The sequence below is a fragment of the Oryctolagus cuniculus genome, chromosome 3, assembly GCF_051225735.1.
Source record: "Oryctolagus cuniculus isolate XC-2025 breed Fujian yellow rabbit chromosome 3, ASM5122573v1, whole genome shotgun sequence".
Classification (NCBI taxonomy): domain Eukaryota; kingdom Metazoa; phylum Chordata; class Mammalia; order Lagomorpha; family Leporidae; genus Oryctolagus; species Oryctolagus cuniculus.
In genome coordinates, this window is record NC_142869.1 from 162175577 (window position 1) to 162190565 (window position 14989).

Sequence of the window (14989 nt, forward strand, 5' to 3'; positions counted from 1 at the left end):
AGTGAACTTATTTGTCTCTATTTACAGTTTTTGTATTAAAGTCAATGTTATCTGATGAAAGTATAGCTGCTCATGTTGGCATATGGTTTTTATAATATGCAAAGTGGTTTCAGGCCCTTTCATTTTCGGTTGGTTTGGCTTTATTCTGAAAGTGGATTTCTTACAGAAAATATGTTGGATTTTGTTTCTGATATACATCAGGGAGTCTATATATTTTAACTGGCTAATTTAGACCATGCATATTTAAAGCTATTTGATAAGTACTGCTTAGGTTAAGTTTAAATAATTTTAAATAGCATACCCAAAATATCTTGTGGTCTGTCTACTGTTTCTGCTTGTATTGGGAAGTCTTTACTCTTCCTTTATTTATTAAATATTGCTGCAATTGATATATTTTTTCTGGATTATCAGTGCTTTTCTTCAGAATTTTGAATGTACTATTCCATTCTCTTTTGGACTGTAAGATTACTGTTGAAAAATCTACCAATGACATGAAGCAGGGAGTTGCTTTAAAAGTGCCCCTGTGCTTTTTCTTGCAAATTTTAGAATTTTCTAATATGGTTGCACTTTTTTATTTGAGAGTTAGCGAGACAGAAAGAGTGAGCGGTCATCTTCTGCTTCAATCCTCAAATGTCCACAATGGCCAGAGCTGGGCTGTAATAAAGCCAGGGGCCAGGGGCCATCATCATGGCACAGCTTAAGATGCCACTTGCAATGCATCATCCTCTATCAGACATCTGGTGTCCTTCCCTCCATTCCACTTCCAATCCATCTTTCTGCTAATTTACCTGGGAAGTCAGCTGATAATGGCTCAAATCCTTGGGCCTCTGCCACCCATCTGGGAGACTCAGACAGAGTTCCTGTTTCCTGGCTTTGGACTGGCCCAGTCCTGGCTATTGCGTCATCTTTTGATTTGTTTTGAACCCCAATCCTCTGGCCAGAAAATCAATCTAGGTCACTCACATGGTGGCAGGGACCCAATATCAGCTACCTCCCTTTGTGTGCAAGACTCTGTAACTAGAAGCTGGAGCTCAGAGCTAAACCCAGGTACTCTGATACAGGATACAGGCATCCCAATCAAGAGCTTAATGGTCAGGTAATTACCTTTTGCTCAATCTCTCTTAAAATATAGCTTTTATGGACTAAAAGCTTTTCCTTGATGATATGTCTTTGGGTGTCATTTTGGTAGGCTATTTTGTCTTTATTCCCATTTGGGTACTCATTTTCAGTTTCTCTATATGTGTTTCCATTGTTATTAATGGCAATGGTGGCAGGTTTGGAGGGCTTCTTTAAGTAACAACTGGGATATGGAGTCCCAGTAATAGTGGTCAGTTTGTGGCCATGGCAGCACATCCAGGGTAGGTGTGCATAGCTGTCTGCACCCATCAAAGCATGAGCAGTCTTGGGAAGGTGGGACAGATTCTGGACCAAGTAGGTAAAACTACCCAAACTACCCCTGTCCATTGAATCCAGGTCACTCTTTCTTTTGGAACCATGGTAGGATCACCCCAAGTCCATGATGCCATGCAGTGCCCTAAAAGAAAGGAAAGAATATAGGGTGATAGTCTCTAGTCTACAACATCAAATTTCCAGTTCTAAGGTCCTTGGATTAGACCCCTCCACTGCTAAATCAAACTACCTGCCCAGGTAGTACAGGACACTGCTTGAGCTAATGTGGTGAAGTCACTGTCGTTACTTGATCTACTTGGATTTGGGAGGCTGTATGATTTTTCCTAGTGTGGAGAAATGCTGGAGATTTGTCCCCTAGGGCAGCATCAGGTCATCAAGATGGCATTGCACTGCCACAGCCTGTGGGGCAACACAACATGACTTCCTTCTCTGGAGCAAAGGTAGTGTTTGACTGGATAGCTCCCCTCACAGGGCTTCAATCCAGTGATGACTACAGAGCCTTTCTGGACCTAAGATTGCTGATGTCCACTATCCCTGAGGATGGGGTCTGCTGCAGTCCTCACATTTACCAGTTCTCCTGCAATGGGGATACTCCCAGTCATGGGACCAGCGTTTCAGCTTGTTCCTCTCTTTAGGCTGGCATCATAGGCTTCTATAGGGTTCCCTGTCACCCTTGTTGAGTTCCAGTTTTCTCTCTTGGGCACTCACCTTGGAATGCAGTGAGTTATTTACTTATGATTGTGGCTCTTCTCTGTGGAGGAGGAAAGAAATGCTAGACAGTTCCATTTGGGCATCTTTTTTTATTTTACTAATTTTTCATATAAACAGTTTGATCCAGATATGCATCATAAAATTTGAATCAAGCAATATGCTGCAGACTGAAAACAAATCAAAATAACAAAAAGGAGCAAATTTATTGGACGATTAAATTATTAGTGCCAGCTACAAAATGAGTGAGTGGAGTTTGTGAATGTGTATATGTGTATGCTGGTGTGCAAGCCGAAGAGAGTGAACCTTTCACCAGGTTTTGGACTTTGTCAGTTCTAGAGAAAACTAAAATTAATATATTCATAATTTCATTTTCCACAACCCTTAAAGTACTAATAGGATGCATTTTATAACTCATTTTGGTCATGTTTGTATTCACCAAGACAATACCTGCTAGTCTAATACAAATACACAATAGCAGATTCCCTGCCTTCCCAATAGGCAGCAATGCAGTGGAATTTCAATTAGTCAAGTGACAGTCAGCTGCAACCCCAGAAGAATGACATCAAACCATGTCAAGCATGATGTCCTTATTTTGGTCTGGAAAACTTAATCACGAATTCCATTCAGTTGTCTGGCTATTTTAATATCAGTGTGGATGCTGTTTTATTTGTGAATTCTGAAAATACATTTTTCTTCCTTTGGATATCTCAGTGACCTTGCATTTGTAAGTGTGATTCAAATAGCTCACGGATCATCTGGAAAAGAGAGAGAAAGAGGCAGCAGACAAAAAAAAAAAAAAAAGCTGCCTCATGCCAGCAACCTTGAGAGTCTTCAGAGGAAGAAGTCTCCTTTCATTTCCTACTTAACAACTGTGGCATTCGTTTTATTACAAGTGTGATCTAATTCATCTGGTGGTTCCTGCTCTAACCCAATCTATGCCTGAAATACGAAATTAATAAGGAGAGTGGAAGGGATTAAATAAACCTTAGATGAATACAATTTGAGAAATTTCAAAGAGGAATTTATTTTTCTCTTTCTCCAGGGAGGCATGGTTGATTTGCTGACTTTGATATTTTTAAAAATGACATGTGCTTGGGCCGGCGCCACGGCTCACTAGGCTAATCCTCCGCCTAGCGGCGCTGGCACACCAGGTTCTAGTCCCGGTCAGGGCACCGGATTCTGTCCTGGTTGCCCCTCTTCCAGGCCAGCTCTCTGCTGTGGCCAGGGAGTGCAGTGGAAGATGGCCCAAGTGCTTGGGCCCTGCACCCCATGGGAGACCAGGATAAGTTCCTGGCTCCTGCCTTTGGATCAGCGCGGTGCACCAGCTGCGCTGGCCATTGGAGGGTGAACCAATGGCACAAGGAAGACCTTTGTCTCTCTCTCTCACTGTCCACTCTGCCTGTCCAAAAAAAAAAAAAAAAAAAAAGAAAAAATGACATGTGCTCTGCCTTCATTTTGAATCTATTTTTTTGAAAAAGAAAATAAATTTTATTTTTCTTCTTGATCTATTTTTAGATTGCTAAATTGTTTCTAAATGAAGTAAGTGTTGCATTGATGTTTAAACATATTGTGCTCCCTCTACTATTCCGCAACTAATTTTGATGAAATTATATTTATCATTATATTACCTTAAGATAGAAATACATATGTGAATATGTAACTAAATAACTAACTTATTTTATGATATACTTCTAATAAGATAATCATACTTCTATCCTTTCCTCCCTGTATCTCTCCCTTCCTTCTTTCTTTTCTATAATTTTTGTAATGAAATAATTTTAATTTACTTTATAATCACAGGCTTAATGTCCCATTAACTATAATGTTCAGTAAGAAAAAGTAGAAAGACCATTGTTCCACAGGAAAATAAAAAGGGCTAAAAGCAGTATTCTTTATCTTTTCTTGAAGATATATTGATTTATTTGAAGAGCAGAGTTACAAAGGACAGGCAGAGGCAGAGAGACAGAAGTCTTCCATCTGCTAGTTTACTCCCCATATGGCTACAATGGCCAGGGCTGAGCCAGACCAAAGCCAGGATCCAAGAGCCAGGAGTTTCATCTGACTCTCCCATATGAGTGCATAGACCTAGGAACTTAGACCATCCTTTGCTGCTTTCCCAGGTCATTAGCAGGGAGCAGGATTGGAAGTGGAGCAGCCAGGACTCAAACCAGCATCCATTTAGGATGTTGGCATCGCAGGAGGAGGCTTAACACCTTGCACTAGCACTGGCCCCAACAGTATTTCTGAAGGCTATAATTACAGTAGGCTATGTAGTTATATAGTAGATTATATAATTATAGGACTTAAAGTTATCAAAGATTGGAGATAATTTTTCTGACGTATTTATTGATGTTTGCCTCAGTCCTAGTAAAAAACATCAGGCACTAGATTGACTGTACCAGATATTTATTACATCAATGGGATAAGCACAATAAAAATAAACATCTTAAAATATATTATTTTCAGTTTAACAAAATATTTACCCTTAAAATAGAGTTACCCTTAAGATCATTTACCCTTGAATAGACTAAGCCAATACTACTGAAAATTTCTCCTGTGGAAATTTTCTTCTAATAATCTATTCTAATAATTTTCTTATAATAATTACAACTCATAAATAGAAAGTGCATTTACAAAAAGCTTTTTGAAAATACAGTCTGCCTCTATAACACATTGTCCAGAAATAATGATTCTTTATCTTCATGGTCACTATTTCTAGATAATCTCTAAATAATCCTGAAAACTCATTGGCTCTTCAGTAAAACAGAAAGATATCATCAAAATATTTTGTTTGCCTACCTCAGTAGAGGTACATGAGCTGCTTTTTAAAACTGTATGAAATAAAAAGCAATTTTCATAAACTAGTTATACTATTATAAAATATATAAATTATGTACATTCATAAATAATTATGGATTATTTTATAGAAAATTGTGCCCCATTAGAATTTTGTTTGGCTAACAACAACAATCAAATGTGCTCAGTGCTGTATAGTGAGTAGGAGTTTTCTCCATCACACCAGAACAGGATGGATTTCTGGCACAATGCAACAAATGAGATAAGCAGTATTTTCTATATGGCTCTGTAAAAAGTTTATATATAATTATTTATGTTACTTATATTATTTTAATATTTTGAATATTCTTTGAGTTTCATCTAAAATCATATAATATGTGCTTAAATCCATTTTAAATTATTTTATGGAAGCAATAGAAAGGCTGTCAATATTTTTTAGCTTTAATATTATGTGTTTGTGTTGGATGTACATATGTATTTTTAAAGCAAGATTTCTTTGACTTCTGTGCCAGGAAGCCATCATGAATATTTAATTTTCTCTTGTTACTGGAAAATAACCCTTTCTATGAATGTTGGATTTATTTTCTACTTATAAAACTGAACTCTTCCTAGCAAGGCAGCATACTTAATAGTGATTTTATTGTCATTTTGTATTATCATATTTTGCACAGTATTTAAGAGAAACTGATCAAAGGAATTTTAAACCAAGTGTTCCTATCTGCCTCTCAGGATATCCTGGAGTAATCACTCACAGAACTTTTGACATGTCCATGTCAAATAATGTATATTAAACTATTTAAAATTTACCTTTATGAAAAAATTCATATGTTAAAAATTAATAGAATATTTGTTTCTGAAGATTTTAGTCCCTTCAGGATACTGTTAACATTCTCAAAGACAAGAAATATGCCATTTTTACTCTTATTCTGCTATTATTTGTACACGTATATCTCCACAACAGTTTTGTCTATTTTTTAACTACATGAAACAGCTCTACTGTGTCTGAGTATATGAGTGTATTAATTGCTTTACTTTGTTACTTAGCAAAATTACATTTTTATGGGAAAATTCTTCTGATGTGTTTAGCATTTCTTTATATTTTGTTTCTATTGTGATATTAATATAAATATATCAAATTTAATGTAGTTGATAGAAACAGTTCTTAGAATATAACATTTCCTTTCCTCTCTCCTCTCTCTCTCTTTATTAAGATTTCTTTATTTGTGTGAAAGTCAGAGTTACTGAGAGGCAGAGGCAGAGAGAGAGAGGAGAGAGAAAAAGAGAGAGAGAGAGAGAAAAGAAAGATAGGGAGAAGGAATGAGGGTGGGAGGGAATGAGGGGGATAGAAGGAAGGAGGGAGGCAGGGAATATCATTATGTTATTATATTTGTGTCTACAAACCACACTGAATCTGTTAAAAACTAATTAAAAATTAAAATAAAAATAATCAGAGTTATATATAGAGAGAAACATACATGATAGACAGAGACTGAGAGAGAGAGAGAGAGAGAGAGAGAGAGAGAGGGAGAGAGAGGGAGATCTTCCTTGTATTGGTTCACTCTGCAAATGGAGTCCATGGCCAGGGCTGGATCAGTCCAAAACCAGTAACCAGGAGCTCCATCTAGGTGCCCCAGGTGCATGGCAGGGACTCAAGTACTTGGGCCATCTTCTGCTTTTTCCCCAGGCGCATTAGCAGTTAGCTGAATCAGAAACAGTACAGTAGGAACCCAAACTAGCACTCTGACATGGGATGCCACTCTCAGAGGTGGCAGCTCAACCCGCTGTGCCACAATGCGGGTTCTTCCTAATGCTTCTCAAAATCATCCCTCTTCTATTCTATTGTAAGGGTTGGTTTGTCTTTTGACAGATCTTTTGAAATTCATATACAGTTTAGAATCAACTCATTATTTTAACAAAAACCTGCTGGTCTTGTGGGAATTGAATTGAGATTACGTTGTTTATATTAATTTGGAGAGAACTTACAATTTAATGGTACTGAATCTTTTGACTCTTGAGAAAGCTATATCTTTCCATTGATAAAGGTAATTTTTAACTTTCTTGGTAATATTTTGTAGTTTAAGCATATAGATCTACCCATATTTCATCAGATTTATCTCTCATATTTGATGCAGTTTTGGTGTTTTAAATTTGTTTATTGCTAGTATATTATAGGAAAACAGTTCATTCTTTTTAAAGATTTTTTTATTTATTTATTTGACAGGTAGAGATACAGACAGTGAGAGGGAGAGACAGAGAGAAAAGTCTTCCTTCCATTGGTTCACCCCACAAATGGCCACTATGGCCAGAGCTACGCTGATCCGAAGCCAGGAACCAGGTGCTTCTTCCTGGTCTCCCATGGGGGTGCAGGGGCCCAAGCACTTGGGCCATCCTCCACTGCCCTCCAGGGTCACAGCAGAGAGCTGGACTGGAAGAGGAGCAACCGGGACTAGAACCCAGGGCTCATATGGGATTCCAGTGCCGCAAGCGGAGGATTAGCCAAGTGAGCCACGGCGCCGGCTCCCAGTTGATTTTTTTTAGATGCTGATTTTTTCGTCTCCAATCTTGTTAAACTCACTTATTTCTGTAAACTTTTTTTGGTAGTTTCCTTCATTTATCTTATTGTGGACCAAAGGTTTTCAAATCTTTTAGTGCCTCAAAGTAATATGTTACCGAATTTAGTAAATGTTGCAGATTTGTGGCAGTGTCAATACATTCTCTGCAAGACATTCTGGAATGACAGCATACACATTTAATATATAAATTAATGTACATATCTGTGTTCCAATAAAAGTTTAAAAGGACAACTAGAAGCTAGCCTCAAAAGTTGGTATTGAAAGTGCCAATTGGAAGTGATCATTGTTGTGAATACAGATTTAAATCTCCCTTCCCCCAAAAAATTATAAGGAATGCATATGACTTGTAAGTATATAAAACAAGGCCAAAGGACAAAAAATCAATATAAAATGAATTTGATTTATTTTAAAATTATTTAATTTTTATTAATAAAAAATATTTGATGTGCTTCATAGATTCTAAGAATTCTAAGAATGTAGTGATACTTCCCTTCCTCCTTCCTCTTTCCTTTTTTTCTTTTTTAATTTTTGTGATAGCATGTTTCTATTTATAACCACAGGCTTAGTGCTTCACTACATAAAGAGCTCAACCAGTAAATGTAGAAAGATCACTATTCAGGAGGAATACAGACAAGTAAATAAACTATAATCAAATCCACACACCAGTAATAAACACATGGGATTTCAAATTTTAATATATATATATATGCTATTTCCAGTAACACTACAAAGTTAAATATTTAGGCACAGTCATTATATAAAATGTACTCTAGATCTATATGCTTAAAACTGATTGCAGAAATAAGAAACAGTACACACAAGTGCAGTTAGATGTTTTTTGACATAGGCACACAGATAATTTAAATGACAATATTTAAGTTAAATTTAGACGCCTAAGAATAATTGTGTGTTAATTGAAGAGTTCAACCAATGGTATTAAGTAGAACAAAAAAATACTAAAACGAATAAAATAGTAAGTTGTTCCTCAACAGTCAGGACAAGGGCTGATCAAGTCATTGTTTCTCATAGTGTCCATTTCACTTCAACAGGTTTCCTTTTAGGTGCTCAGTTAGTTGTCATGGATCAGGGAGAACATGTATTTGTCCTTTTGGGGTGCAAACTGTTGACATCTTTACTTAGTATATACTAAGTTGATCTGTATATAAAGATAACTGAAAATGAATTTTGATGAAGAATGGGATTGGAGAAGGAGTGGGGGATGGAATGGTTGTGGGTGGGAGGGAGGTTTTAGGGGGAAAAACTGCTATAATCCAAAAGTTGTTCTTTGGAAATTTTTATATTTATTAAATAAAAGTTAAGAAAAAAACAAATGACAGTATTTTCAACAAATATTGTTAGTAAAATGGTGCAGTCTTATCTGTGGTGCAGTCTACGCCCTGGACAACATCCTATGCTCCAGCCCCCACTGCCATTGCTGGAAGCCAGGTGACCACATGGCCCAACCACAGGTGTTAACTCTACCTCTAATGGGATTACTGTTCCTACTTCCCTGACTGCCCCCTGCAAAGGTTTAACAGGACCTGTTGCTGAGCATGTGTCTCCCTTTCTCAAGCTCTTCTTAGCTCTCCTCCTCTCTCTCTTTTTCTATCCTCGCCCTTTCCCTCTGTTCTGTTAGGTTTCCCCCAATAAAAGCTCTTTCCCCTTACTCTGGTGTTTGGTGTGTTTTGTGGCAGCCTTACAAATATTACTGGGCAATTGGATGTCTATATATAAAAAAATGATGTCCTTCAACAAAGACCTTACACCTTTCACAAAAATTAACTTGAAACAGATTAGACCTATACATTAAATGTGATAGAAGATATTTCTACAATAAAACAGTAAAAAATCTAAATTTCATTGCTTTTGTTGATGATTTTTTAAGATATAATGAAAAAGTGCAACTCAGGAAAGAGGAATGTGTTCTGATTTAAAACATAAGTTGAATTGCGTTTTTCTTTGAAGTTTATCCAGTATTTTTCTTTTATCCTATTGTTCTTTCTCCTAAGCCTTAGATATTCCTTCACATTCAAGAAAGACCATCTGGATTTTTGACAGAGATTTTCTATGCTTATGTAAAATGGTTGGATTTCTCAGAAGAGCTCTCTCAGGAGCAAGGATGACAATTTGGAGCTCCTAGTGAGGCTGGGGAGGGATAAGAGACACAGGATTTCCGCTGGCAGCCTTCAGTTTGTGTAGAAGAGGCAGCAATTTGGTCCAGATATAGAATTCTAAAGTCCAACATAATGCATCATTACTAAACAGTGGTTTAAACTACCTTATGGGAAAACCATATTATTTCACTTTGTAAATTCACATGTTTGCTTCTTCTAGCTGAGAAGTCTGCATAATGGGACCTAATACAGCTGTTATGGACTCAGATTTTCCCTCAATCCCCTTATTTTTAATTTCTTGGATGGGGAACCTTTTATTTGCCAAATGCTATTTGGATAATTATAACACCACTCAGGGGCCATACAAAATTACCAACTTAAAATTTTTCCTGCTATAGATTTATTGAATTTCAAATCCCACCTGCAGTTGCCTTGGCAGGGTCAGACCAAAGATTTCCAGGGCCTTATACAGCCTGCAGACCAGATGTTCCTCACCCTTGCTAGAGCACCTGCTTATTTAAAACATATAGCATCCTATCCATTCACTGCTTTGCTCAATATCTATTTAGATAGCAACTACGATGAGCAGACCCTATTTTAAATGCAAAACAAAGGTAGATAGGAAATCCAAGGTCTTTTCTGTCATAGAATTTATAACTAGTGGTGGACACATAAGAAATCTTAAAGCAAGCAACCAAAAAAGTAGTTTATATGAAATATAATAATGACAGTAACGGACCTCTGAGGATGATGTGGTAGAGGGTATTTTGGATGTGCCACTGGAGCTGATTTTTCTATCCCTTCAACAAATATTTAGCGGGGGCCTCCTGTGAGCCTGTGACTGTTAGTGATACTGAAAATGCGTCAGTGAGAAATGACCATTGTGGACCCTAAATTATAGAGGAGGGAATAGAAAATAATGATGTGGATTAATATCATGTGTGAAAAAAGTAAAGATCAATGATAGGGGCTGGTATAGCCTATGAGGATCAGACATTGTAATTCATGGAAGGTATTGAGAGACAATGACATCTAAGCAATGTTTAAAGGATCACAAAATCCTCATTTTTTAATTTTATATGTTCCCTATGTTGTGGGCTATATAAATTTCCATTCCAGGCTCTTGCATTTTACTTAAAGAAGCATTCTAAGTACAGGCACAAACATGACATGAGGAAAATGCACACACACACACACATGTGGGCATTGTTTAGGGGAGAGTGGGCCAGGAAAGGATAAGATAGATCCCATACCCTGTTCATTCTGGGTCCACATGGAGAGAGAGTCATTGCCCCCTTCCTCTACCAGGCTTTAATGAGCTTAGAAAAGGGAAATGGTTACCTGATACTGCTCCCTGGTCCCAGGTAAGGGGAGGTACATCCTGAGGAAGGGGTCATCTGATTGATAGGTGGGTGGATAGATTACCTGGGATAGGAGACATGTAGCTTGTTCTACATCACCTATGTTTTATGAGTTATCGCAAAAGCCTTATTAAATATGACCTTACCCACAAATGCTGGCTGGTGATTCTACTTCATTTCTCCTCCCAGAGCAGCCCTTTTCAAAGAACTGACTGGAATTGGGATCTATGTAGCATTTTCCCCACCTGTTTGGTGGGGTGATTCCTGGAAAGGGTTGCACATTTTCCATGGCCTCTCAACGGAATTAAGCTTCAAGCATCCACCATGCTAGCTATGTGGTTAAAAGCATGTCTACATTGGCTTCCTCTCCTTTCTTGATTACTTTCCCACATTACAACTGTTCCCTGTGCTTCCCCCAAATTAGTCCTGCCATTTGATCCAGCAATTACAGTACTGTGTATATATATACATATATGCAAAAAATGAAATAATTAAATCCAGAGATAGTGGCATTCTCATGTTTATTGCAGCACTCTTCACCATAGCCAAAACATGGAAATTACCATGGTGCCCATCAACAAATGAATGGATAGAGAATCTGTGATATGTACATATACATTCAGACATGAAAAAGAAGGAAATCTTGTCATTTGCAGGTATGTGGATGTAACTTAACGGCATTGTATTAGGTAAAATATTCCAGGCACGGAAAGACAAGTGCCACATGTTCTTTCTCAGATGTGGAAGATTTCCGAGCATTAAATAGTGATTAGCAGAAGCTGGAATGGAGGAAGGAGGGGGGGATGGTGGAAAATGGAAGGATTAGTACCAAAATGCAGTCCGATAAAAGGGATAGCTTCTAGTGTTCCATGCACAATGGGGTGCTATAGATCACATTATCTATTACCTATTTCATGTGCGAATAAAAGAAGATAGAAGCTCAAAGCCTCCCAATATAATGTCAAGGGGAAGAAATGTTAAATATCCAGATTTGATCAACACATAATGTATACATTTACTGAAATATAACACTGTACCCCAAAATATGTACATTGTTAAATGTTAATAAAACTATAAAAATAGACAAATGAGACAATGTCAAGCTCAGAAGCCTCTGCACAGCAACTAAAATAATGAGTGAAGAGACAAGCCACAAATCAGAGAAAATGTTTGCAAATTATGTTTCTGACAAAGGATTCATAATTAGAATATATCAGGTATGCACCAAGGGATTAAACAATCAAGTTAAGAAATGGTAAAGGAGCCTGAATGGATAATTATCAAACTAAAGTCAAATGTGCAACAAATACACACAAAAAAATTCTCAATCTCTCTAGCAAAAAAGAAAATGCAAATCAAAACCTAATGTGATACCATCTCACCCCAGATCAAATGACTATTACCAAAAAGATAAAAGATAAATACTGGCTAGGAAAGAGGGATCCTAATAAACTTGGGTGGGCATGCAAATTAGTACAGCCTTTAGGAAGAACATTATGTAGGTTCCCCAAAAATAGAGTACCCTTATGACCTAGCTATCAATGTCTGGGTGTATACCTGAAGGAAATGAAAACAGCAGATGAAAGAGATACCTACACTCTCATATAGATTAAGCACTATTCACAATTACCAGTATATAGAATAAACATGGGTGTCCATGGATGAATGATTGATTGAAGAAAATGTAGTGTATGTACACAATGGATTATTATTTAGCCATAAAAGAATGAAATACTAACATTTGCAGCAACATGGATGGAACTAGAGATTATTATTTTAAATGAAATAAGCCATACATGGAAAAAGACTTCATGTTATTTCTTACTTGAGAGATTCATATACATATATATATATCACATATATAATATAATGCATCATATAATATATAATGTATTACATAGAGAGTCTGTATGAATTTAAAACAGTGATTACTGGGAGCTAATAAGTGTAGGAGGAGAGAAATTGTGTGAAGTTTGATAATGGGTACCAAAATGCAATCAGGTGAAGGTAAGGAGTGTGTTCTGCAGCTCTATCTGGTGACTACAGATCATGAAAATATCTTCTGTATGAATAACTAGAACAAAGAAGCTGTTTCCAAACACTAAGAAAAATAATGAAGTAAGAAGTCTAATTACCTGGTATGACCAGTTTACGCTGTGTATATGTGAATATGTGGCATAGCGGGTAAAGCTGCCTCCTGGTGCGCTGGCGTCCCATATGGATTCCAATTTGAGTCCCAGCTGCTCCACATCCAATCCAGCTCTCTGCTATGGCCTGGGAAAGCAGTAAAGGATGGCTCAAGTCCGTGGGAGACCCAGAAGAAGCTCCTAGCTTCTGGCTTTGGAACAGTGTAACTCCGACCATTACGGCCAACTGGGGAGTGAAGCCTATGGAAGAAATCGCTCTCTTTCTCTCTCTCTTTCTTTCTCTCTCTCTCTCTCTGCCTCTCCTTCTCTCTCTGTGCAATTCTGACTTTCAAATAAAAAAATAAATCTTTTAAGAAAATAGCACACTATACTCCATAAAAATGTGCAAGTGTACATACTAATCAAAAAAAAATAATTCCTCTTAAAATTTTTGTATATATGAAATAATGAATTGTGTAAAAATTTAATAGGCAAGTAAGTATTCAATGTGATATTGGCGTACTATGTGGTGTTTGATATTTGTACACATTGTGCAATATCAAATCAGGATAAGTTGCTTATTTTCTCAAATGCTTAACATTTGTTTAAGGTGAAAACATTCTTTAAATTTTGTAAAACTTTTTCATGAAAATTAAATCCTAACTAACTTGGTTTTAGCATCACACACCAAATAAATGTATCAAGTTTTCAATTAAAATAATAATTTAAATGGTCAAAATTATTTTATTTTTAAAATTTTTTAAAAATATTTTATTTATTTATTTGACAGGTAGAGTTATAGACAGTGAGGGCTATCCTCACTGTGGTCCACTGCCTTCCCAGACCACAGCAGAGAGTTGGACTGGAAGAGGAGCAATCGGGACTAGAACCCGGTGCCCATATAGAATGCCGGCACCGCAGGCGGAGGATTAACCCACTGTGCCATGGCGCCAGCCCTAAAATTGGTTTTAAAACAAATCGGTAGCATTTGGATCCTTGGCAAAGGTTCAGTTTTCACTTTTGGGAGACTCGAACTGTTAGATATATCATTCTGACATTCTGGCATGCAAAAGAGTCTGTGCAAGACTCTCAGTTGAGAACCTGAGCCTGTCTGACAGCCTCACAGAGGCCACAGCATATGTGGTAGAGCAATCAGGGGGACGTGTACAAGGGGCTCACATCATAGGTATAATAGGTTATGATTGAACATATGACACAAGGTCTTGTAGGCTCTTGCTGGTCTAGAAGAACTGAGGATTCTATTATGAGCAAAATGAGGATCCATTCGAGAGTTCAAAGCAGAGTTGTAGCATGCCCTGACTTAATCTATAAGGGAACTACTCTGGCTATTGATTCTAGGGCTAGAAAAGGTGGAGCATGAATACCAACTAGGAGGTAATTGCAATAATCTATGCTAGAAATGGTGGGATTTGGGCCAGGATAGATCATGGGCAATGATGAGAAACAGATTATGGACATATTTTGCAAGTAGAACTAATGGTGGTTTCCTGATTGATAGATTATGGAAAAACAGAGGGGTCAAAAATAAAGACTTGAGGATCTCTAATACAAGTGACTGAGAAGAGAGAACTGCTCAATGCTAAGGGATACCACTGGCTTTCACTGAAACCACCAGATCAATATCTGTACCCCTTGTGCTTGCTTTAGTACCAACAGGTTCCTCTATCAGCTGTGTGTAGCTATCCATTCCTTTTGTTTTACCCATTTTTTATTTGATTTTTTTATTGTGATAATTTTGTTAAGATTTCTGTATTGATGCTAGAAATCAATATGCTGTCTTGAATTGAAAGTCTGATTATATCTATTTAAAATGCAATTGATTGTGTTGGTAGATATGCAAATATGTAAACCCGACAAACTTGATACAGATTACAGTC